The 25,448-nt window shown below is 36.6% G+C and overlaps 1 protein-coding gene across 2 annotated transcripts in view; it reads left to right on the top strand.

Moving 5' to 3' along the window:
- The first annotated feature begins 16,681 nt into the window (after nt 1–16,681).
- The window catches only part of LOC111047776 (forkhead box protein P1), a 210,346-nt gene continuing 201,579 nt past the window's right edge, over nt 16,682–25,448 (top strand). Inside the window, exon 1 of one of the 2 annotated variants that reach the window (XM_039441648.1) lies at nt 16,682–16,936. The gene's annotated coding sequence lies outside the window, so the exon portion shown is untranslated. The remainder of the gene's footprint in view (nt 16,937–25,448) is intronic. The other variant, XM_039441649.1, reaches the window with a different exon arrangement.

Here is a 25,448-nt window from a genome sequence, read left to right as displayed (position 1 = left end):
ATAATATTAAAGGGTTAAAAGAGCTTCTAGTTTCATTTGGTCTCAGGGTGGGTTTCAATAGTATAACTAGGCCCAGTGCATTAAATGGAGGGACATGTATTGATAACATTGTAACTACGATTCCTGAGAATTCATTTACATGTGAAGTTGTGAGAACATGGTTTTCTGACCATTGGGGTCTAGTTATCAGGAATACTCTCTCCACTAAAAAGACGAGAGGAAATATTAATGAAACGAAGACAATACGGCACATAAACGATAATAACATTTCAGTTTTCCAAAATATTTTATTTGAAATGAATTGGACTAGTTTGTATGTAGAGAATAATTTAGAATTGAAAACGTCATTCTTTCTAGATACATTGAAAAAAATAGTAGATACAGCTTTTCCATTGAAAATACTTAAAATTAAATCAACTGCTCCCAAACCCAGTAAGGTTTACAATCTAGAACTGCTCGCTATAAAGAACACCTGTGATCTGTTGTACAGCGCTTACCTTGCTACTGGTAATAATGACATAAAAATACAATATAAGAGAAACAAAAAAGAGTTTAGGGACAAACTAGAGACTATCAGAAGAAATAAGAATGACAAGATAATTTCTGAATCAAAGAACAAAAGCAAGGCAATCTGGGATGTAATTAAAAAACAGTCTAGTAAATCATTGTTGGTGAAAAACAATAGTCCATTAAGTTCAGACCAGTTCAATGAATTCTTCATAAAAAATATTAGTAAAGTTGTTGCTGAGGTTGAAAGTAGGAATTCAACAAGTAGTCCAATTGATTTTTTAAATTCTGGTTACTGTAAACCCTCTTCTAAGTTTGAATTTGAATTGATTGAAAAAGACGATGTTATTCGTGTTCTTGGGAAAATGAAAGCCAGCAATAGCACAGATGTATATGATATAAGTCCAAAAATGCTGAAAATGGGTTGTGATTATATTATAGATCCTTTGATAAATTTAGTGAATAGTTCAATTATTGATGGTGTTTTTCCACAGACTTTAAAATTGAGTAAAGTCTTACCTGTCCATAAAAAAGGTTGCAAATCCGACTTAAATAACTTCAGGCCGATAAATATAACCACCACTGTGTCCAAAGTTCTTGAAAGTGTTTTGAATATGCAAATAGTAAACTATTTTGAGATTAATGGTCTTTTTAGTAACTCTCAGTTTGGGTACAGAGTGGGGAGAAACACAATTTGAGCTGCTGAGGATCTCTATAAGGATTGCTTGGACTTCTTAGAGAATAAGTGCTTCACTCAGGCTAAGTTATTTGATTTGTCGAAAGCTTTTGACACGGTTTCTCACAAACTCCTACTAGATAAACTCTTATTCTATGGGTTTCAGTCCAGATCCATAAGGATGATTGAATCATATCTCAGCAATCGTTTTCAGAAAGTTGCATTCAATGGATCAGAATCTCAGTACTTGCCTGTCTCTCATGGGGTTCCTCAGGGGTCAATATTAGGTCCAATACTATTCCTAATCTACATTAATGACCTCCCAACTATAGTTGACCCTCCAGCTAAGAGTTATCTTTTTGCTGATGATCTTTGTGTGTTTCTGAGCACGCCAACAGAGGCTTCCCTGAATGCTGCTGCACAAGATGTGACTCAGTCAATTGAGAGGTGGTGCAACTCAAACTTGCTGTGCGTGAACTCCAACAAGGTTCAAGATTTGAGATTCACTTATAATAGGAGACTGCTGGTGGTAGATGCGGAAAAGGAAGCCAAATTTCTGGGATTCACTCTGGACAACTGTTTGAGTTGGTCCAGGCACATTGATAAAACCGCTGGAAAGCTTAATAGAGGAATATTTATATTAAGAAAGTTAAGGACTTGTGTCAGTGTTGATGTTCTAAAGGTAGTTTACTTTGCTCACATTCAGTCACACCTGTCTTATGGTGCTGTACTGTGGGGGTCAAAGGCATATAGCTCAAAACTATTTCGTATTCAAAGAGCAAAAAACATTTCTATTCATTGGTGTGAAGCTTTTTAATATGCTCTCTGAACAATTTAGAGGTTTGCCAAATCTAGTTTTCAAGCAGAGGCTGAAGATATTCCTAATCAGTAACCCCATTTACACTTTCCAGGAGTTCTATGAACTGGCTAGGACTTTGTAAAATTATTAATATTATGTTGAGGTACCTACATTAAGTAAATACTGTATCAACTACTGCTACTTTTCATTTCTGTTTGTTCGTTTTTATTTGTGTGACTGCATTATATTTCAAGACCAGAATATCTTATATTTGAATATATATATATATTTTAATATCTTTCTTTGTTTGGACATGATATTAATATATCATGATATTGTAGTTCTTTTAGAATAGTATATTTCCAATTATTGTATTGTATTATTATTGTATTGTATGTGTGATATTTGCTGTACATTGTGACGGAGGTAATGCTTCTGAAGACCTCAGAAGCGGTTACATTAAAACTTATTCTATTCTAAACATTAAAACTTATTCTATTCTATTCTATTCTATATATATTTGTAAGAAGCTGGTTGCTCTACATTCACGCTTCTTCTTTCTAATCATATGAACCATATGACTTGTTAATAATTTACTAATGTTGTTTATCAAACTAACAGCAGAGCTGATTGATTGATTGATTGATTGATTGAGTACTTTATTTATGTAGATTACAATATATACTGGCTTATACACTTATATACAATAGCTTACAATACAGCAAAATTATAGATGAATTTACATAATATAGACTAGGAAAATAACTATAGAACTGTATATGATATGAAAAAGCAATTTGTAATATAATAACTATAGATAATAATCATATTGTTATGCATCTACATAAATTGGCGGAGCTTTGGACATATCAATGTCCATTCTTTGGGAAGAATAATAAAAATATCCTCCCCACTAACTCTCTACCAAAAGGTAATTCTCTACTGATGAGAGAATCATTGAATGTTCATATTTGTACAGTTTAAGATTTATTGAGATTTATATTATAATTGACATTAAAATCGATTTTCTAAAGTAAATGAAAATTTTTCGTCAATTATTCATTTTAAGTAATATGTGCGAAGTAAGATCATTATATATATGTCTCTCTATTTATAGTAGTGGAGTGATCATGAAAAATGTCGGCATGTTTTTGACACTCAGGAGTGATATGGGACGGAAGTCAATCACATCACCTTTTCCGTTTTTCGACTTATAGATAGGGTTATAGAAATCAGTTTCAATAGTTTGAGAATTTTTGGAAAAATACCAAATTTACACCAGACACAGTATGGTGAGCAACAAGTTCACAATTTTCTCTTTCAGCAAGGCTGGAAGGAACTCATCACATCCAGCAGTTTTCCGCAGAACCATCACACGTGTCTATGAAAAACTGGTTGATATTTTGATCATTCACTAATCTGATTGTGGGGATAGTAACACAAATATTGATTTGGTTATAATTCCTAGTGAAATTTGCTTTCTGTCTTATTTTATTAACTAGATTCATGCCAACATTCACAAAAATCATTGAAATCAACTGCCACCGTTATTGTAAAGATTTGGCCGTTATCAGTGTTATCAAGTGGCTTATCTGATTGAGAACCAGCACCTGAGATTTGATTGACTGTATTCTAAGATTTTTTTTATTTATCAGTAGCATCATTCTATTTCTGAAGTAGAATTCATCTTTTGATATGAATAACCTGCTAAGTGTACATCATCATTGAGTCGATAATCATCACAGTAGCTGTTCAAGTCAAGTGGTTGTTTTTTCAGAAATGTGCTTAATCTGTTCCTTTGAGCAATCGAACTTATAGGGAATTTGTAAACCAAGGTTGTAATTTTTTATAGTTTTTGTGTTTCCAAACGATAACAGTACAGGTTTTTTGATCCGCGCATACATCAAAATCATCAGAGGATGTTAAATGCCCCAAGACTGTTTAGACAAACGCTACAAGAATAAAATATCAAAATAATTATTCATAGACCATCAAGGGAAAAATTTAATTAGTTTATTATCCTGTAATAGACAACATACCTGGTCAATTTTTCATATATTTTACTGAAAAATAACTAGAACGATATGATCAAATAAGCAAAACGTATGTTTTTTCACTGACAAGGATGACATTTAATAGTAGGACATTTGAAAGCATCTATATTACCACCAATCGAACACCACGTAATTTTCATGAAGGTGAAACGATTTGTGTCATAGTGAATCACGAAGAATATTGTTAGATAAATAATCAATGATCCCCTTTAAAAGCAGCAGTGTTGTTTTATTTGTAGGGTAAGGCAGAGGACAGAAAATTGATAACTTTCATTAATCTTGAATCAAACAGCATTTCCGAGTTTCAATATTAAACGTAGGATACTGGAATTTATTGGAATTGAATTTTATATTCATTAGGCTAATAAAAATAGATAAATTCTGATAAATAGAGTTGTTGAACTCAATTCACTCTCATTTTAATTTCAAGCTCACAACAAAAATAGAACTTCTTCATGGAGCACACTGGATTTTTTCTAGAACATTAATGAGATTTTGAAAATATTTTTTGCTTGAAATTCTGTATATTCCATTTATTCCTATAACCTAACACAATTTTAAATATACTTCGAAAGACTTGGAAGTTAAATAACTATAAAAGTAGATTCAAATACATTTCATGATACTTTCACGTCTGAAAAAATCAAACAGTGGTTAAACAATATTGTGTCATAATCAAAATGTTCTCAACCTGTCCCAAAAAGCACAAACATTGGCTCCGTTGATACTGAGGAATTTTGTATGTGGCAAAAACAAGACGGGGGCCCAACAGGAAGTGGCTATCACAGACCACTTGTTGAGTTGATTTTGTCGGTGAATGAAGCTTCTTACCCCGAACCCCGGATCCAACCGATAGTTTCAACTTTCAGGCTTGAATCTTCCATCTGCCATCACTCCTGACTTTTTCATAAGAGAGGCTTTTTGAGTGTAAATCTCGGTCACCAAACTGAATATTATATGAATGATGAATGCAGCACGTCCAACAGAAACCGTTTTCATGTCTCCACTTGTAGATTCCATACTCTGATATAAAGTTCAGACAAGTTTCAAGAAATACATGAATTTATATTAAGTACGTAGTAGAGGCATCGCTTCTAGTTGAACTGTAGACTCAGTTGTAAATGTACCTTTCCTGATCATTCCAAGTTAGATTGAATAATAAGGTGATAAGAGTTCACTGTCCAGTCTTTCAAACTCAATTTAGATTGAAACAAAATTATTCTGAGAAAATATCATGATACTTTCCAAGAAAATCAAATAGTTTTATCAATGTGTTTTCTAAATGATTGCTTGTTTTCATTTCTCATTTCTCCAATGCAAGTGTTAATTATTGGTCCTTGGAGACGATTCCGTTTTTGTTCCCAACATTATGAGTTCCACACACATTTTGTAGCAGCTGTAGTTGAAAATCTTTCCACTTCAACAATACTATAGAATACAAAAAATATACTAATTTTCCTTGAAAGCTTATTCGTTCAATTATAGAACGTTATCAAATATAATATACTTCAGGTGGAACAAAAAACTATTACTGCAATATTACTAATAGTTGTTGCTCAGAGCTATTTTAGTTTTCATAAAACTTAAGTAGAATATGAAAAACTAACAATGAGAAAAAGATCAATACTACCTATCGTATATCATTTTTCAGTTTTGTAGGAAGAAATTTAAAATTTATGGGTATGTATAATTTGTATACTTAGGTAGCTATAGTTAGGTTTGTAAATAGCACAGCTTATAATTATTCTTTGTGTCAGCTTACTTCTTTTCCAGATCTGCTTAATTTAAACCAGCAATAATATAATCGATGAACGTTTAATAGATCAAAAATGTCATTCAATTTATAAAATTTATTTTTCAACTGTTCAATCCTTTTCAATTTTTCAACGGGATGACAGCCAGTTTACAATTTTATGCAGGGTTGATGTATTCTCACGGAACTGTATTTCCGTTAGCGATGGAAAATAGGCCTATGTAAGTATTTTAGTCCAGGCAATGAATGCACAAAAGAGGGTATGGAAGGAATAGTTTGGGAGACAATTTTTGAGCCCACAGTTCTGTTAAGGGGAGTATGAAGGTTATCATATCAAAGGTTACCTGTGCTAAAGAGGTGGGGCTGGTTCAATGGTTCAATTTTTTGGTTTATCGCATATAATTCAAAAACTATGTATTTTACAGACATGATTGTTCATGCGAAATTGAAACTCACATAATTTCCTACTATATTCATATTCAAACTCTTTTTATATCACTTCTATAGGTTGAAGCTATCCGCTTTTGAAGGTGTGACAGTTTTGAAAAAAAAATACGTTTGCCTCCAATTTTTGCTATTTTTGCTCTTATAACTTTTCTAAAATCGATGGAAAAGATCCATGCTGATTATTAGCTCAGCCTATGGAGCAATAAATCCTCTCTAATTTGATGTATAATCTCACACTTTTACGCATTCCCCTACGACTGTCGCAGCAACTTTAGTAATGAGTGTGAAACCTCCAGTTTTGCAACAATTTTTTTCAATTGAATATCACTGTTACTAGTAATGGGACTAACGATCAGTTTATTTTCATCCTAAATTAATACTTCAAGTCATTTAACAAGAAGAGTCTTGTAATAGCTTCTCCTTGTTTTAAATTAGCTCATACATAATAACTGCACTAAATAGATATGTTAATTTTTTCCACTTTCACTAAGCACTCCTGGAGGTTTACACCAGATCTGTTGGCTTCTTCCTTTTCCATCTCCTCGGTAATGTTGAGTTGTCTGAAAGCTGGATTGCCTCAACATTTTGGTGGTGATGTTGAGCCTCTTCATAGGTCCTTGCTGTTTTTACAATCACCTCCTTGACTGTCTCCACCTGAAGGTCTCTATGAAGGTCGGCGTTCCTGATGAAGTATGGAGCATTGATAGCATTTCGAAGAAACTTGTTTTGGAATCGTTGGATGATGCCAATATTGCTTTCTGCTGTACAGACCCACAGTTGTGCACCATACAACCAGACAGGCCTCAGAATTTGTCTGTAGAGTAGAATTTTATTGTAGTTTGATAAGCTTGAATTCCTTCCTATCAGCCAATACATTCAACTGTACTTGTAGTTGAGCTCAACCAACTTTTTCTTAATATGGCTTCTCCACCGAAGCTTGGCATCCAGGGTAATGTCAACATATTTTGCCTCGTTTGCATATGGTATCATGTGGTTGTTGATTCTTGGATTTTTCTTGTTGCTTCTTCATTGCTGTCTCCTGGACTTCTGTGTCGTCTGCAAAGGTGGCGATGATGTTTTCTTCTGGTACAGGAATATCATTTGTGTGAAGCAGGTAGAGAATGGGCCTCAAAAAACTTCCTTCCTGCTTCAATTTTTGTTAATTTTGAGTAGCTATCTTCTTGTTTCACCCTGAAGTACCTGTTTGAGAGGTAAGATTTCAATATTCTAGAATACTGGATGGGTAGTATTTTCTGGAGTTTTCTGTTCAGACATTCATGCCACACTTTATCTAACGCTTGAGCTACATCAAGAAAGACGGCTGCACAGTACTTTTCCTCCTCAAGGACTTTCTCGATGATGTCAGTCACCCTGCTGGATAGTTGAATGCTTACTTCTAAACCAAATTGATGATCTGGAACTAGCTTCCTTGTTTCAATTATTGGCTGCAGTCTCCTGAGTAGCACTTTCTCAAATATTTTTGACAAAATCGGTAAAAGAGATATTGGTCTATAAGATGAAGCATCGTGTGGTGGTTCTCCTGTTTTTGGAATTATTATGACTTCAAAAACCTTCCATATATTTGGGATGTACTTCAGTCTTAAAGCTGCATTGATGATGTTCCTCAATTTTTTCAAAGCTTTATTCGGAAGTTTTTTGAGCTGCCCCAGTAATCAGGTCATATTCTGAGCCTTCTTGCAGTTTATATTTCTGATAAGAACTTTCAGCTCATTCAACAAAACTATTGGAATGTCCCCTAATTCTGTTGAAAATTCACCCTCATTAACGCACTCTTCTCCAGTTGGTTTATGTTGTTGGAAAACTTCTTTCAAGAGTTCAGCAAATCTCCTAGCTTTCTGGTTGTTATTTCTAGCCCAATCGCCATTTGTTTCCCTAATAGGAGTAACTTGTACAGATGGTTTCTTCAGATACTTTACCAACTCCCAGAGTGAATAGAGTTTTTGTCACTGCCCAGGTATCTGAGATATTTGCTAGTAACCGAGTTCTTGTGGTTTCTAATCCCATCTCTCACTTTTCGAACAAGAAAGTTTTAATGGGTCTTGGGTCTTGTGGATTTCTTGTTCTCTGCCACTTTTTCTTAGCTAGCCTCTTCCCATGGATGAGATCCAATACACTTTGAGGGTAATGTCTTCCATCTGGCCTTTTTAATTGGACTGTGTATGGTGTACTTTCCCAAGCTGCCTCTTGAATATCTTGCGTGAATCTTTTGACTTCAAAATCCAGTTCTTCTAATATGTACTTCAAGGTCTATTCTCTGCTCTAGGGTCTGTTGAAATTTTTCCCAGTCTGTTCCTTTATTCACTAGTTTTAGCTGACATTCTTTCATCACTAATTTTTCACTGACCTCCAATATAACAGTGGTGTGATCTGAACTAAGATCATCATATTCTTCTACTTTCATATTGTTATATACAAAGTTTCTAAACACAAAAAGTCTATCAAGTCTGGTATTTTGTTCCTGTCTGTTGGCCAATAAGTAGGTTTACCTGACAATATAGTGTCACACCTGCATTCTTGAACTGCCCTAAGAAGTTCTTTTCCTTTTGGATTGATTAATCTTGAGCCCCAATACGAATTGGGAATTGGCATTGGAATCACCCCCAATGATAAATCTATTACCAAGAAGATTGATCATAGCCTTATACATCATTCTTTTGTAATGCTATGCCTTGGTGGGCTATAGATTGATGCTATAGATTGTATAGTTTAGTCTCAACTGAAATGGATGTGATTTGCATCTCTTCTGTTTATATAGATGTGTTTTAGAAATGTTTTATGCTATCTCTCATTATAATTGCTTTCGCTGTATTTTGAGGATGTATGGTGTGGTAAACTTTGTAGCCTCCGAGTCTCATATAGGATTCCTTTGTAAAAATTAGTCTCAGATATTAAGCATATGTCTATGTTCCTAATTTGAAGTATTGTCAACAATTCCTGTTGTCTCTGTTGCAGCTCATTGGCATTCCATGTCATGATCCTCATAGCATTATTCATTTTGTATTGGATGATCTAGTGTGGATGTTCTATACTTTCTTCAGTCCCTGCTGAAAAACAGTCATCAAGGACTCCTGTCTATCAAGCTTCTCAATGATGTGAGTTAATACAGCATGTATGTTCTCATTGGTTTTTGGTTTCTCCTCTTTTTTTCTTCCAGAAGTAGCCTCAGAAAATGTTTTTCCAGATTTGATAGTAGAACTACTCTGAATAATTTTTTGGGTTCCACTGCTAGTGTAGAGGTTTTGTTTGGGACCAGATTTTTAAAATCTTGTTCACCTTTCAATAGCTTACTGCGATCATTTCTCATTTTTTGTAGTTCAACTGCTACACTGCATTCTCTATAGTTGGCTGGGTGCTTCCCACCACAATGAACACGTTTGGGCTCATTCTCTATAGAATTTGTGCAACTAATAGTGCTGTGTTTTCCAGCGCATTTCACGCATCTTGGCTCCCGGTTGCAGTATAACTGAGTATGGCCATAGGATTGGCATCTCTTACACTGTGGTATCAGCTTCGATGCCTGTATCTCAATTTTGCATCCCATGATGTATCTAATTTCGTAAATTTTCTTAATCTCTTCTTCTGGACTAAAGGACAATACAAACATATCCAGGGGCTCCTTGGTCTTCCATTTCAGTTTATTGGTAGCATTAAAAATCCTAAATCCCCTACCTTTAAGATCAGCCACAATGCTTTCCGGTTCACAAGAGTGGTGTAGCTTTTTTGCCATCACTCTTATTGGCCTGGTCTGCTTGTTCACATACGAAAACCAGAAGTATTTTCTCTCATTGAGCCATTTCTAAGATTTCCGAAAATCCTCTTCATCAGTGAAATTTATCTTCAATTTGTTAGAGTATTGAACTGGAGTTCGTAGCGGGAGGTTGTTTAGCTGTGTAGTGTATTGAGTAGAATAGTAGTGCCGGCAGTTTGTTGTCAGAAAGTAAAATTGTGACGAGAAAATAGTTAATAATATTATTGAAAGACACTCGGCTATCAGCAAAGCTAGCCAACCGCGGAGATAAGGAAGGTACTGATGGTGCACCATCTTCCGCGCCGTTTATTTAAACGCCGGACGAGCTCCAGACCACAGCATTACGCTCACAACCTTCCTGCTCCTTGTACAGCGGCCCGTTGGCTGCCGTACGTCCCTAACCATCCATCTCCCTAGGGCACAGCGGACCGTTGTCTGCCGTCCCTGTCCTTCCATTCCCCCAGGGCACAGCAGACCGTTGTCTGCCGTCCCTGTCCTTCCATCTCCCTAGGGCACAGTGGACCGTTGTCTGCCGTCACTGTCCTTCCATTCCCCCAGGGCACAGCAGACCGTTGTCTGCCGTCCCTGTCCTTCCATCTCCCTAGGGCACAGCGGACCGTTGTCTGCCGTCCCTGTCCTTCCATCTCCCTAGGGCATAGCAGACCGTTGTCTGCCGTCCCTGTCCTCCCATTTCCCCAGGGCACAGCGGACCGTTGTCTGCCATCCCTGTCCTTCCATTCCCCCAGGGCGCAGCGGACCGTTGTCTGCCGTCCCTGTCCTTCCATTTCCCTAGGGCACAGTGGACCGTTGTCTGCCGTCCCTGTCCTCCCATTTCCCCAGGGCACAGCAGACCGTTGTCTGCCGTCCCTGTCCTTCCATTCCCCCAGGGCACAGCGGACCGTTGTCTGCCGTCCCTGTCCTTCCATTTCCCCAGGGCACAGCGGACCGTTGCCTGCCGTCACTGTCCTTCCATTCCCCCAGGGCTCAGCGGACCGTTGTCTGCCGTCCCTATCTTTCCATCTCCTCAGGGCACAGCGGACCGTTGTCTGCCGTCCCCATTCTTTCCTTCTCCTCAGGGCACAGCGAACCGCTGTCTGCCGTCCCTATTCTTCCTTCTCCCCAGGGCACAGCGGACCGTTGTCTGCCGTCCCTATCTTTCCATCTCCCCAGGGCACAGCGGACCGTTGTCTGCCGTCCCTATTCTTCCTTCTCCCCAGGGCACAGCGGACCGTTGTCTGCCGTCCCTATCTTTCCATCTCCCCAGGGCACAGCGGACCGTTGTCTGCCTTCCCTATTCTTCCTTCTCCCCAGGGCACAGCGGACCGTTGTCTGCCGTCCCTATTCTTCCTTCTCCCCAGGGCACAGCGCACTGTTGTCTGCCGTCCCTATCTTTCCATCTCCCCAGGGCACAGCGGACCGTTGTCTGCCGTCCCTATCCTGTCTATCCTTCCTCTTCCTACTTCACTGGAGCGGAACCGAGGCCATAAGGCCAATACAAAATTACATCAAAGTGGTGTCATCACGCCAGCTGAGGCTTAAAGAAGAAGGAAGAGGAACTTCGACTTGCCTCCTTTCCCCGCCCACATTACGACTAAGTGAAGTCATCCAGGAGCAACACCTGGGTATCAATCACCCACCTCTGAAGCTACTCAGGGTGTATGTGATATTGTTCTATTGAATAGTTTTTGATTGGAGCAAACCGGATTTTCCGTAGTCGAATTTTATGCAAGCAAAGCATAATAGGCCGAATCGGTCGATTGTGTGTACCGCGCACTAACCGCGTTCGCGAGTGCTTAAGTGTGTCACAAAAATGAGTCATTATGCTCATCACATAAAATAATGACGGACGAAAAACTCATCAGACAATCTACATTCTTGGTACCGGAGTTCGAAGAAGAGGATGTAGATATGATTGTCAACCATGGGTAAAATATTTCTGATAGTTCACCGATGCAGAATTCTCCTGAAAAGTATTTCAAACCAAACGAATTGAAATCAACTTTACAACAAATTCGACTTTACATCTTTGTTAGAACTAGTTGGGAAGAGAACATATCAAAAGTCCTCATCCCTGCCTCATGTGTCAATGAGTTTTGTGATATTTCCAATAGTTTCCGAGATATTCTCTCTTGAGAGTGTAAAATTGTTGAACTAACGGGTATTCATCCATTTTTTTGCTCTTCCCGGCCTTACAATAAGATAATGGAATTATAGATAATTCCATTATCTATTTCTCTAACAAAAGTTGTTTAAAAATTCTGGGCTCAGAAACTGTCTTCCTTGACTGGACTATCCGGGAATATTTCAAGCTTGCATTTCCTTTTCCCACTTAATTAGCTTGGACAGTAAGTGACATAATCAAGCCGTGAATCGAAACAGATTGAAATTCAGAGGTAGTCTCAGGCCATTCTAGTCCGGCTCTTTTTTGTCCACTTAAATTGTGTATTAGTAAATAAGTTTCCATTGTCATGGAAATTAATTTGTTGAAATGTATTATTTTTTCCGCGGTATATGTTGGGGTAGTTTTTTAATCATCTGGAGTGAATGTGTGAATGTTTAATGTTAATTTATATCTGTGAGGAAATCGAAAGTGAGAGTTTCAATCAATATTGAGATCAATAAATTGTATAGATGATAAATTCCATACTACTCTAGATCATGATTCAAACTCCAAATTGACCGAGGCCCTGATTAATATTCAATTTTAGTAGTAAAATGAGTAAAGACCTTGCTACCTTAGTAAACAGTGAGATCTAATCGTTCTATTAAAATAAGAAAAATGTGATGAGCAGTTCTATTGTCTATAGAATGTTCAATAATATGTCAGTGATAATTTTTTGTCAATATTTCTATTAGGTTAATTTATTGAATTGAAGTTATAATTACTAATTACTGGAAATCTCTCCCCAATCTGGCGAGGACTTCAAAGATCAATACAACAGTTCATGAGCGAGTTCTCCAACCCAGGAGGTCTCTAGTGTTATATTTTATTTTGTGTGTGTAAATGAATGAAACCCTCAGCAACAGTTGGGTCACATCGAATTGGAAAACACTCGTGACGATAAAATAATTTCGGTCGACAATTATTGGTAAGTGCTGAAACGGCCTACGGCTTGTACTAAAGCAGGTTATACTAGTCTAGTCTGATGGTATCAGGACGTACTAGTATTATCTAACAATTAAACCTGAGTATGCTAGGTATTCCATTATCTGTTAGGACAATGTGTTGGTGTGAAAACGCCCTACTGGCTTTTTCAACTGTTTTTCAAACTATGACTAGTTAATTTAGAATCGTTCGTGGGAGATGGGAGAAATAAATGCATAATTGAACGAATAATAATCTGATCAAAAGAAGGAGATGAGGAGAAACTAGAAATCCGGTTTGCCAGGTAACATGCTATATGCACAATGTTTTTTTTTTGTGAAAGAAGAGATCAAGATGAAAATTTCACGTTTTGTCCTTAAAACAGCGATATGCATCCCTCCTCCACACCATCAATTTTGGTGAAAACTACACTCTCATAATATAAGCCTATATCATGTTGATATTCTATTGGTGTGGCTACACTTATATTGAAGTTTTGTGTTGAATATGGGTTATAAATTGACATGGAAATACATTGAATTGAAAAAAATTATGCGGGTTGGGAATTGAAATATGGTTTGAGAGTGTCACGATTGTGATCGTGAATTGAGAAAGTTGAGAATACTTTCAAAAGATTGAGTAACTCACAAACCACAGGGTATTAATTTTTCTAGCCAAGCTAGATGCTACTGATAAATCTAACTTGAGCTAGCGATGTGGCCACAAAGCGCCTTGACTAATCCATTGTGAGCGTAGCAAGAAAATTGAAGCAAAACCATCCACTTGTTGAGATAATTGAAATGAAAATCAAAGTGATGACTAGTGTGTTGAGATGCCTCTACAATAATAATGAATTATTGGACTGCTCAGCAGGAACAGGAGGCAGGAAGCAGGAGGCATCAGCAAGGGGAACAGCAAAGAGCAAAGCAGCTATCTTGGAAGCCCTTTTGTCATCTGTCAAAAGCAGAAGCAAACGCTTGGTCTCTTGCACCGCGTGCGATTGTATCATATAGGTACTAAAATCACTCTCCAAAGGTCCATCACTTGCCGCAAACCCCTCATCCACACAACATCAAATCAACGAAGCAAAGGAGCAGAGCCCATGTAAGGATGTGAGCTTCCAACATAATAATAATTGCACTGATCTTTTGATCTGGTCAGAAAATAGCGTAACTCAGCTTTTCATGTTAATTATTAAAACGAATATTCTTCCTTTTTATCCAGCAAATGTAGAGTTCAGCAACTGGAATATGTTCAAAAGAGTGGAAAATCATCACGTACACATTTCGACTGTAAGTACCAGAAAAGCATGTATGGTTATGATGCCTTCATTCACTTTTTTCAACTTGACTCTAGATTTCTCGATCTGTGAATAAAACTAAATTCTACTTAAAAGACTAACAAAAATTGATGGGAGATTGGGGAATCGCGATAGAATAAGCACTGATTTACTTCTTCAATTCACTGTTCTAGCCTATTCAGCTTACATTAGCTATTTAAGTCACGTGGCCGGAATGAGATAGTTTGCAGAGCCGGGCATGATGCTTCCAGTCGAGGCGTTGGATCTCATGCAAGCCTTGCAAAAGACATTTAACGGCCAAGTAACGTACGAAATCCATGTAGGTAAGGAGCGTGTCTAAAAACCCCTATATGAATACCATGCATCAAAAAAATCTACTAATAATAATAATATCGTGTGACCTGGCTGGCTCAGGTCTGATGTCAGAGTTTTCAGGTCGCAACTGATCAATTGATGTTAACCGCCGTCATCTTCAAGATATTATTTGAAAACCCTAATTAGGATAAATGGTATAACTTATGCTGAAATGTATGGTGTGGAAGAGTTTTTGAATCTATCAATAAACCTCTAGAGCATTTAACTCTTCATAAGAAGTCTTTATTAGGCTACTATTATTAGGACCGCGGAGTCTATAATATAAAGTAGGTGACTGGTATAACGTCTCGGCCTTTGAAGGGAAGCTGTGTGTGTCTCTGACTCATACTTATTTTATTGAAGTGAGTCAGTGAGTGTCTAACCCCTCCAAACTCTTATACTATACTGGAATATTGATTGGGCATAGCCTGAATAGGCCATCTTTAATGAATGTAAATCATCAATACTGCTCAATCTGTAGAGTCTCTTTTTTAGTTTTTTAATGTGTGTCTCACTCTAGATGTGTATCTATCAAACCTCCAAGATATTTCACCTCCCTTACGTTTGTCAATGCTTACACATACAGTTTCCATCATCAGTATCTACAACATGTAAGTTTGACGGTCTATTTCGGTCAGTTCAGTCAAACCAATGAATTTTAATTTCACTATTAAACATTTCCAAAAGGATGGAATCAATTTATTGCGGGCAAGAAAACCATGTATAAGCTTTCATCTGTTTTAAACGTTAGAGTGTGCTGAACTAGTTATAACTACCGATATAAGATCAAATTCTGTTATATGTATCGTTTCTTCCCTAGTATAACCAGTAGGAAATTATCGTCAGCAAAAGAGATAGAGTTAAAGGCATTTTATTAATTCCCAACAAGTAATTTAGATGAAGTAAGAGAAGTATTTAAGAGAGAACGGTCCCCCGAGGAAGGCCGACCTCAACTGGGTTACCTCTGCAGATCTACTCCTGCAGATATGCTATCTATAAGGTAAGGCGGAATCAATCATGAAACAGTTTTAGAAATCAATAGAAAATGACTTAGAAATCAGAATATATAAAGAAAAATTTGTATTTATTATGAATCTGTTGAATAGCACAAGTTAGAGTTTTAGATCGTCATCCAATTACCAAGCTTGCAGGAAATACCTAATAGTAAGCTTTCGACAATAAATTCAACTATGTAATGAATAAATTGATCATTAACCTAATACCTTTCAAATTTCAGAGATTATATCTCAAATTTCAAGAGATTATATCTCTAAAACAAGTATTGGAAAAATTATAGATGGCATTGAATCAATAACTGTTTTTGACTTTATTTACAGCCCACAATTTTATTTTTTAATATTGCCGTTAGTCTTATATACGGTATAAATAACTATATACTTTTACTCCACTTTCTAAGGCAAATATAATTAGACTGTGTGAGTGTCGTGTCTATCCGCTGAAGAAAGTGAGATGATACTCAGCTGCACCCACAACGTTTGAGCAACTTATAAGGCTATAGGGAAAGGCCTGATAAGAACACAGTAAGGAGAGAGATTGTGTCGTTGTGTTTGCCGGTTTGTTTTGTTTTTGTGGTGGAGTGGGAGGGATGCAAGAGGAGGCAGTGGCAAGAGGAGGGATGCTCCACTCTCTAGTTGAGCTTATTGTACCTCAGGCATGTAATGCCACCACTGTATGTTATCGTATTACTTTGTGGGTGGTGATGTGTTTGAGGAAAAGTCAATATTATCGGCCAGCATCTAAATTATTTGTCAATCAGGAGTGGACGCAGCGGTACAAAATAAAACGTTACGATACAGTGTGATTGTGGCGTAAGAGAGCGCGCGCGCGCCTCCCTTCTTGCTGAGAAGTGCAAATAGGAAGAGGGAAGATGAAGGAGAAGAAGAAGTGGTGGGGGTTGAAGCTGAGAAACGCGCGTGCTACGGCGCCGGTCGAGGCCCGAAAATGGCCGTTTTTGCGCAACCGACTGCTCTCTCGGCTAGAAAAGAAATAATCAATTGGTAGCAAGCTGGAAATGTGATGGTGTGTGCCGTCGTATGGCTAAATATTGCTTTGTTGTATTGAAGACAAGACACGCACTGTGTCTGTGACTACTCGTGGCTACCGGACTACGCTCCACTCAGCACTCGCACTCACCAGTCACCAGTCACCAGTCACCGACCTCCTGCCACCAGGTGAGTACTCCTCATCCTCATCCTCATCATCTCACATCCGCTCACCGGCCCATGGAGGTGGTGCACCAGCAAAGATGTTACAATGTATACTGTCAATTGTCTGGGCACATTCTAACATCGTCTCGCTTGTTGAGCCTGCTGACACCTCCAATTCCGTCAGCGCTCGCGCCCTCTCTCCCTCTCTCCACTTCAAACTTACTAAAGTCAGTCAGCCCATCATCAATCACATACTTCTTCCCCAAATTTAATATTGTCACATGTCATTCCATATAATATTCGATAGTTTATGAGTTGTCAAAGTCAAATTCCGTTATTTAAACATGTTAACTAAACTCAACCAGACTTTGTTTCTCGGATTCTTCCACTTCTATCGGTTATTTATTAAACCCGTGTGTGACAAAAATTCAAGTTATCATTATATCTTTGTATATTTATATACATGAAAAAACATATTATCACATGTTACTGATGGTTATGTTTCATTGTTGTTGTGACATGTGACTGAGTTTCATCCGTTTACATTGCCAACATGTCCAAACGTGCCAGCTCAACTAAACTTTCAATTCTCCTTGAATTTTCTAGTTTCTATTATTATTTTGATTGCAAACTAATACAACAAATTCTAAGTTTAAAGTGGATTACCATTTTCTGATAACGATATCATCACGTGGTTCTGAAAGTATGCAGTACTACTTGTTACATTAACATAATAACATATAGCGTAATCAGTATAAATAAGTTTGTGTCAGTGTTTTTGGAAGAAATATTTTCCAAGCTTTCATAGTTTTGCGCGCGATTCTTGATATTTGAATTGTTGTTATCTGAACACAAGACTTTCTGACAAATCTTTCGTCAAAAGAGGTCATTAAGAATTGTTCGCATTCTGGTAAATTGGAATTCATTATTTAAAGTTTGAACATTTCACGAAATTTCACGTGGTTCTCATCAATTATCGTTTGTAATATGGTTTGAAATATTATGATCGCACATTTTTTCAAGAAACCCTATCCATTATATCCAACACATATACACAAAAGTGTATATCTCATTGTTATTGAAATAATTGCAATGGGTATGTACACTACAAGTTATCATTGACTTAGTGCGAGTTTCTCGATATTCATAAGCTCATAAAACATTTTCAAGTTTGTGTCAAAGCATTACACTGTTGTCATAAAATATAGAAACATTTTCCTTAATACAAGTTGTAAAGTTATTCTCTAAAAAGATTGAATGATAAAGAATTGATGTTTGATGTATCTTGTGTTGAAAACCTGTGCAATGGGACAAGCAATCAACAATAACAAAACACTTATAGTACTCCTGAGAACCAATAATACCCCAACCAATATTTTTATTCGATAATAATCAACGTGTTGGGAACCAATTGTCAATGCTCAAGTGAATTGAATTATTAATGAAATACGTAGCAGCCTTTACTATTGAAACTATAGAACAATAACTTGGAAACAGGTAAGCTTACATCAAAAGTTCGTGGATTTGGTTGTAGGGCTACGTAATGCCTATCGGTGCATCTCAGAAATTACTGGCCGTTCTGGAAGGGATAGAGGTCTTGTTGAAGATAGGCCGTTTGATATGTTACCATCACGAGAGTCCAGCCAAGATAGCCCTAAGCCTGATAAATACGACTGCAGTCCACCCACAACTACTAAAATACGCTTGGACAAAATACAGCTTTTTCTTCCGGTCAACGTTATCTCTTCTTTTTCCCTGAAAGACATAGAAAAGCTGTTTCAAGTTCCTAAACATTCTACCAACTGAGACAATATTTCTCATTCTGAATTCAAAAAACAAACAGCTTTTTAATTTCAGTGTTATATTTGCAATTCTCCATGTGGAAACAGTAACTCAGTAACTCCGATCCAGTAACTTACACTAACTTCACTCGTTGAAATGCACTATTCATGTTGAACATTCATTTTTGCAGTTTCTATTACGTTTTACCGATAAGAATTAGAATTGAGAGTGTTTAATCATTAGCATTACCATATGTAAAGATTGAGAATGAGAATTATATATGATATTTAGTGACAGAAATCATCATGAATAAATGTTTTTTTGTTAAAATCTGGAAATGAGTGTTGAAAAGCGAAAAATATGTCTCTTCAACTGAATTGTGTTCAAATTAGTCAATTTATTCACGAGAGTAATTTTCCTCCTAACTTTAATTGGGAGGACAAATATTCTAATTTTTCCATAATAAATAAGTGAAGTAGATAGATGAATGAATAATGATATTCAAGTATAGTTTGTTGTTGAATCATACAACAAATTAATTCGTTGTTTCTTTACGAACTGTAATGCTGTCAAAATCATACACCGCACTTATAAATCGAGTCTATTGAATGAGCAGATAGAAAATTGAAATAATGCTAGTAGAGGATGACTGGAAATAATAACACTTATTTATTTTCTATCCAGTATTCAGGCCTATAATACAATTTAATATTGTTTTATTATAATTGCGTCAATGTTTGATTTTTATTTTGATAAGTTGTCTTATTGATACACTAGCCTAGTTCAGACTTTCACAGTTTTTATTTGTTTAGTTTTGATATAGCTGTGAGGATTCATTTTGATGGTTCCACAAATCGTAGAGGCGAATATGTGTTGTTCCCATAGCGTTATGAATGATTTTGGACTTCTTTAGATTAGAAGAGATAGTGTGGATTTCAACTGATTGGTATCAGAACTATGTTATAGAATGCTAGTGTGAGAAATATTCAATTTTTCACAGTCATATTCCAGTGAACTTGAGCATTAAACTATTCAAAACAGGAGTTTTTATTAATTTGGTATTGAGAAAACCCAGTCCAGAAGATTCAATTGTATAAATGTTGTATCATCCTTTATAAAATTATCAAACTTTCATAATGATCAAGTGATCAAAAAGTGATCGAAACTGCAACTTGTGCTAAATGTGGCTAGCAGTATTCTGCTTACAATATTTATCCATACTGTTGAATGTAATAGTATCAAGTATATCTATACTGCAACATGATTCATCATTTAGAATATAATCAATGTCAGAACGTTATATTATGGCATTATATAATCTCACTATATACTTTACAATAATATACTTTATTAAATAAACATCGTGGTTAATCTTTGTATCTATGAATCTTTATGACTAATCATGAGTCATAAATGATACTTGACCAAAAATTCTATGAAAGCCAATCAGAAAGCTGTTTCAACAATTCTCATTAATTTCCAAAGCCTACTTGGCTGAGAGTTTAAGAATATCTTATAAAATGCAGCCCTTAAACTATAGAAACATGAAGAGAAGCTGTAATACAATGACAACTTCTCATCAATAATTTTCTCCTTTTCAATCGAATCCTATTATTCACGCTTTCAATCGACCTATATGAATGAGAGAGCATTTCTTTGTATGACCTTGGAATGAATGTGTGAAATTAGGCGGGAATTGGCGCCGTGTGACGGGTGCGCGCGCTCTTCTCGTGTTTGTAAACATTTCAGTCAGTATCGGATATCCATCCCCCAAGCAGGGAGGCTATTCAACTCACACCCCTCTTCCGAAACCTCAAACCAATTTGAAAGTTCCCTCACCTCCCCTTCACGGTCACTCCCCACCTCCTCAAACTCCTTTCAAGTGTCATATCGGTCAACTTACTCTTTCTCGTGGGAGCAACTTTTATAGGCTCAACTTTTATTCTTGTCTATGACATTTTTCCCTCGAATAACTCTGTTCAAGGCACACTCATCGATAAATGGAATTAATCTACTGAAACAGTATTATTGAATGTGAGCGGAATGTGATAAGCTGTGATATGAAGAGCCAGGTTGTTAAACATCAATGACACTTTGATTTGTGATCATGTTGTTCTCCTATTTCACTACACAAATAATAAAAAGTATTGGTGATCGAAAATTGAGGAAAAGTCTTGTTTGAAATTGGAAAAATTCTGTAGACTTTCCAGATATAGTATGGTAGATGATGATTATGACGGAATATTAAGGTAGCTTGAAAGTTATTGAGGAACATAATGACAATTGGCAAGACAAATCGATTTTAGGAGTAACATACCCTAACCAAACAGAACGGTACTCTATGTTGATGAGGATACCTGGGCCCTGTTGCATCATAAAATACAAACTTGTAATACCAGAAGTCAGCTGGTTGTTAGAATAGGAATTCAAACTATTGGCTTATAATTTAACATGCAATAGGCCCCTGCTATCTGTTCTAGCATAGAAGTTATAAGCTTATGGGAATATCTTCGATTTACGACTTAACCAAATAGAAGGCTATTCAGTTTACGTCAAAAGGTAGAGTATTCGACCAATAACTCATCCTGAAAGTTAAAGTATTATACATACAACAGTCTTCAACTTATTGAAGGGTTCCCATTCATAGAACTCACTCTATATATCTAGGCTTATTTTTTTGGCGTATACTTTAGGAATTCCGGCATACCCATGACGTTATTTCAAAATCCTCATAATACAACTCTTCTAAACTTTAGCCGGACCTTTCTACTCAATTTGAACTTCTTCTGCTCTTTTGATCTCAAAAACTGAGAAAACGCAGGAAAAACGCTGAAAACCGCCAGATTTGTACGTATCTTTGGCGTTATTCTTAGGTCCTCCTAACAAAATATTTTGTCACTGTACTTTCATCTGCTGTAGCTCTTAATCGAACAATATGACAAAGTATCAGAAGTTGATTTCAAAGCTTCTAGAAAATTGTTCATTGCTGTTTAAATCGACGGTATACTTATGCTATTTTACAAGTATATTATATCGTAACTTACGAATCACGAGTTAATTAATTTACTCCCATTACCAAAATCTCTTCCACAAGACTAGCAACAGTATTACTGTTCTACAACGAAATTAATACCAACGATTCTCTATTTAATACCTATCTCTAGTGATCGATTCTGAAAAAGCTCTTACCATTTTGTTATAAGGATTCAACTAGCGATGCTTTTCTAGCATTTGGTGTATTCGACGTTGAAATTTTAAAACAATGAATGAAAGATAAGATAAAACCTTATCACACATGTTTGCGAAAATACACCGTGACATCAATAATAAAATAATACCATACACATTCATCAACAGAACAAGTAAATTAATCACAGCACCTTGATCACGAATATATAATGAAGAAATAACTACAATATCAAATGAAAACAAGAATTGTATCATAATTATTCATATATACATGTAAACACATCTCTTGTTATCATATTATGAGTCCTAACATCTCCCAGTGGAAAATATTTCTATTTAATATTATCATCAGATCATACTTCAACATATACTATATATATATATATATATAATATATATATATATATATATATATATATATATATATATAATATATATATATATATATTATTATCCACTGGATTTCATATTGAGATTTTATCTATGAATTAATTATTCATGAATGTTATTATTTCTGGACAAAGGAAGGATATCAGAAGAATTGGAGGAGTGATCCGTGGTCTAGTGGATAGAGTGCTTGCGTAGCAGCACAGAGATCCCGGGTTCAAACCCTCTCAATACCAAAAGTTTTTGAACCAGATCACTCCCGTGTTATCGGATGGGCACGTTAAACTGTCGGTCCCGGCTGAAGTATGACAGTCGTAAAGCCCATTGACGGCTTAAATTATATATTCAGGCGGTGGGACCTTCCCGCAAGGGACTCCCCACCAACAAAAGCCATACGAATTTACTTTACTACAAGAATTGGATGAAGAGCTAGGGCAAACATTTCTCTAGATGTCTTCACTTTTCAAAATGTACGAAACTTCATGAACTCATGACAGAAAGGTGAATTACACGAGTGCAAATTCATGCTCCAACATGGTATCTTCACCAATTTTAGCCTTCCATTCCACCGATTTGGATACAAAACTTTCAGTCCTGCAAGATTTCCTTCCAAGACTACTATAAAAATGTTATAATTTGACTGACTCTTTGCATGGAGCGATTAAAGTATTCAGTTTAACGTGAGAAGGAATTTATTTTAACTCAAACAATTTCGAGAACGAATAAATTTTCCTTCAATTTTTTGTATTATTTGGAGAGAATACAGCACATAGGTTTTGCTTCTGGATCAACAACAATTATACCACTCGAGATACAATTTTCAAATTGAAATTATTTGGGAAACGAATTGAAAAGTATAGGGACAATTAAAATTGACAAGACATTGAAAACATAGATATCCTTGAGTTGGGAAATCTCGACTCAGATATATTTCACTGAAAGCTTCGATGAAAATGTTTCCAATACCTCTAAAACAAACATTTGTCTGTAAAAACGCAAGAGCCCTCTGTAAACAGTAACACTTCAGTGTGCACGCATCACAATATCCGATCCCTTGAGTAAACTTCTACTGACCGTAATAGCAAATACGATAGCCCAAAACTGATCACTGGATATTGTAGATTGGATGGCGTAGAGTTTTGAGACTTTTCACCTCTGGTCAAACTTTTCAAGTTTGATAGAACTGGAGAAGCTTGACAAATTCAACTCTTTTCAATCTGTCACTCAAATGAACTGTTTATTATGCATCAACACTCTAATACCCATCACAATGAATTGTGTAGAGTTTTTATAGTGGAAAATTATTTTACTTGGTGTTACTCGTGTTTAAGAAGAACTTTTCTCATAAATAAAGGTGGAGTTATCCGCATTACATTTACACAAATTTGCTTTCTCATGCCTTTTTGAGAATTTTAAGCTCCTGAAAATATCGAAATCGGTTCTATTCACAGAAAACTGGCAACTCAGGGACACAGAAAACGGTGCAGAACAATATTTTGACAATGCAGTGATGAATATTCATCTCTCCATTGATTGATTGATTATGTTTCTTTAAAATGGGAAATCAATTATTGATAATTTGATGATATTAAAAATTCGTCAACTTCACTTCTCTCTCCATCAGATCCACAGGTCTTTGAGAATTATAATTTAATATTTATCCTCTCCATGTACGCTCTCGTGTATTGTTTGAATCACTTTCTCCAACTTGATTCATTTTCACATAAAACGTATTCTATTCGTATTTTTCCTAGAAAATTCAACTTCCAAAGCAACTCACTCCTTCTGAGGTATATTTTCAACTATTAGCATTGTAAATTTGTAATGTACGATGGTGGTGGGTTACGAACCACCGATAAGCGATTTCAAACTCATAAATTATTTTGAGCATGGATTATTCTGTACATGGATCTTGACTCATCAACAGCTTATCAGCGCTACTACTTAGCAAATCGATTCCCCAATTGAAAGATTATAATTTCTGAAGAATGTCATACCTTTTTAACTTTTTTGATCAGAAATGTGATGTACATTGCAAAGATTGTTCTATTTCTTACATGATATATGCAGGTCTGTCATCTCCTTGCTCGCAACCGATGCTTGCTACTTATTGGACACGTACCGATTGCCGTCTACGTTCTAGGAGGCAGCAATAAATTCAATATAGCAACTTGCGAAAGCACAGCACTCCTTCTAACTCGTTCATACGACATTTTTGATAGAATGAAACGGACAGAAGCAGTAACCGCAGAAAATAATGCCACTCCACCTCTATTGAAGACAAATTTTGCAAAATTGATGAGCACCAGCCTGAGCTGTCGATTTATATTCAGTACAGCGAAGATGGAAAGCAATGGCGCTGCTGAAGAAGGCCGTAAATAAGTATTTCATTAACTGGCGCAGAAACGGCGAATGTTTCATGTTGAATGGTGTATGGGTGGGTTTATGGGCTTCGGCTTGGGCTTTACTGCTGCCGCTCCAAGGGGGCCCAGGAGCACAGGATGACGCTTTTATATTCGGTAATATATCTTAACCTCATATGTTATCCCATTATTCTTATGCAGAGTACGCTTGTCTTGTTATGGAAGAGGCTCCATTTCCATATTTTTCTCGTAAAGCCGCGTGCTCCATAGCACTGACCTCCTCTTGAGTGGGTGAAGGGGTGAGCATAGAAGCACACATGAAGATGCAAGGCAAGGTAGAGGCAAGGCTGGATAAATATTTGTTTGCCTGTGCTTGCTGGTCATCACCACCTCACCATTCACCACCGATTTCCAGTCAGCATTTCCTGCTCACCGCTTTCCACACATACTCATATCGGCTTTATCAATTTGAACTGGCCATCGAAATTGTGTGACCCACACTTTTGGACGTGCCAACCTTCATTTCTACCTGCACACCACTCCTTCAACAAATATTCCCCCTTTGTTCTCTTCATAGTCTTTATCGAGGAATAGAAAATGTTGGCGTCATATGTTTGGGAATGGATAGAAGTGGGATGTAATTCTGTGTTAATCTACTTTATCCACACCATATTCAAGCTCTCCTACATTATCATTCATTCATTGATACAAGTATTCAACATTAGAATGGTTGTGAGGTAGAAACACCCAACTATTTGTCTCTCAGGTTTAAATGAATAACAGAACTGTATTTCTATAGAATAATACAGCAAATT

Source organism: Nilaparvata lugens, chromosome X (genome assembly GCF_014356525.2).
Source record: "Nilaparvata lugens isolate BPH chromosome X, ASM1435652v1, whole genome shotgun sequence".
Taxonomy (NCBI): Eukaryota; Metazoa; Arthropoda; class Insecta; order Hemiptera; family Delphacidae; genus Nilaparvata; species Nilaparvata lugens.
The sequence above is the reverse complement of the archived record's forward strand: the minus strand, read 5'-3'. Positions and strand labels throughout refer to the sequence as shown.